General features: G+C 37.3%; 1 long non-coding RNA gene across 1 annotated transcript; it reads right to left on the bottom strand.

Moving 5' to 3' along the window:
• Positions 1-653: 653 nt before the first annotated feature.
• LOC109586212 (uncharacterized) lies at positions 654-1546 on the bottom strand. The gene is made up of 4 exons (XR_002186876.1): positions 1506-1546; positions 1220-1456; positions 792-817; positions 654-707 (listed from the first exon to the last, which is right to left on the bottom strand). It is a non-coding gene; the product is annotated as an uncharacterized LOC109586212 (long non-coding RNA).
• Between the last annotated feature and the right edge of the window lie 6 nt (positions 1547-1552).

Consider the following 1552-nt stretch of genomic DNA (forward strand, 5'->3'; position numbering starts at 1 on the left):
ATTATTAACAATACAACAGCTCTGATAATTATCATTGCTGAATCAGAAAGTCAATCTGGCCTGATCCAGTATAGATGCTTATCATGCCTCTGCTGTGGCTGATTCCATGATTGTATCAGGACTGATTGCCCAAAATCCATGGTCCATGTCTGATATCAGGACTGATTCAGGCTAACACCAGTCCTGATCCACATGCCAATTCTTGGCTGCAGTGTACATGTTCTTATGATGTGTAAGAAGCTTGAGTTGGTTCAAATTGAAATTGGATTTGTTATGAATTTCTAAGGTCGCTCAAAAAATTAGGCCACAGACCATAGGCAGTACAGGGTCTCTGGTCAAATTTTCCCAAAATTCAAAGGTAAAGAACTTGCCATTTCTATAATTTTTCTGATGTGTATACACTGTACACGTACATGTTCTTCTTTTGTGTAAAATTGACTCCGATAAAAATTGGATTCTTATAAAATTTAAAGTTGCTAAAAAAGTTTTTATTTTAGCAAAGAGCCATCAAAATGCATAAATATTGCACCCTCCAAAATTACCAGCTATGTGTTAATACACACCACCACATTGTGCAGTGTATCGTGTGTTATTGATTACCTATTAATGAAGGTTTAACAGCTCTGTGTGTTGGTCTGGGGGAAGATGGTGGCTGTATTGTCAAAGGAGGCCTAACCTTCTCATCATCATCTTCACCATAAATTTATCTGTAATGGAACAGATATGGGTTACCATAGCAACCACACAACACCCTCTTATTGTAAAATGTCCTCTCTCTCTCTTTCTCTTACCAGTGAACTTGATGGAGTAGAGGTTCCTAGCATTTTGAATATAAATAGGAATTATAGTTAAAATTACTCATTAAATACATCCAGTTCAATCCAAAGCCAAGGGGACAAATGCTCCTCCCACAAACCCTGCAACTAATTTAAAAGGTATAATGTACCATATAGGGCATAATGTTCGTGGGAGGCAAATTTCGTGAAATCTACTAAAATTCCAATTCATGGATTTTAATTTCGCGAATTCTACCACGTGGGCCATGCGGATACCGTATTAAATTGATATTTGCGGATTTTCTTTATCCACGAAATCAGCGAAATTTGCATCCCGCAAACATTATGCCCTATACGGTATGATGTAAGCTCAACCAACAAGCCCCACCCATCAGTATTAATTAGTTATTATGTACCAATGGTATCATCATTTATCTATTTACTTTGTGAAAGGATCCAATTTGCTTATACTTGTCAGGGACTGCCATACAGTTAAGATCATCTTGATCTCTAATTGCCTGCAGTGGGTCTTATACTGAAATGAACACAAAATGGAGTCCAGGCTGAGGCTTTGAAAGAGTACTGAATAGATCTAATTTAATTCCTTCTCTCTCTTGGATTTGGAGTAGTTTATCATAAACAAGGTCTAATTTCCCATGACAGCAACCTCCTATGGCAATCTAGGGAAGAAAAGAAATAATGAAATCTCGAATGAAATATTAACTTTACGTTCAGGGGACCTTCATTTTGAGTAGGAGCATGTGCCATGTGGTTGA

This window comes from Amphimedon queenslandica, unplaced genomic scaffold (genome assembly GCF_000090795.2).
Source record: "Amphimedon queenslandica unplaced genomic scaffold, v1.1 AMPQUscaffold_12924, whole genome shotgun sequence".
NCBI classification, from domain to species: Eukaryota; Metazoa; Porifera; class Demospongiae; order Haplosclerida; family Niphatidae; genus Amphimedon; species Amphimedon queenslandica.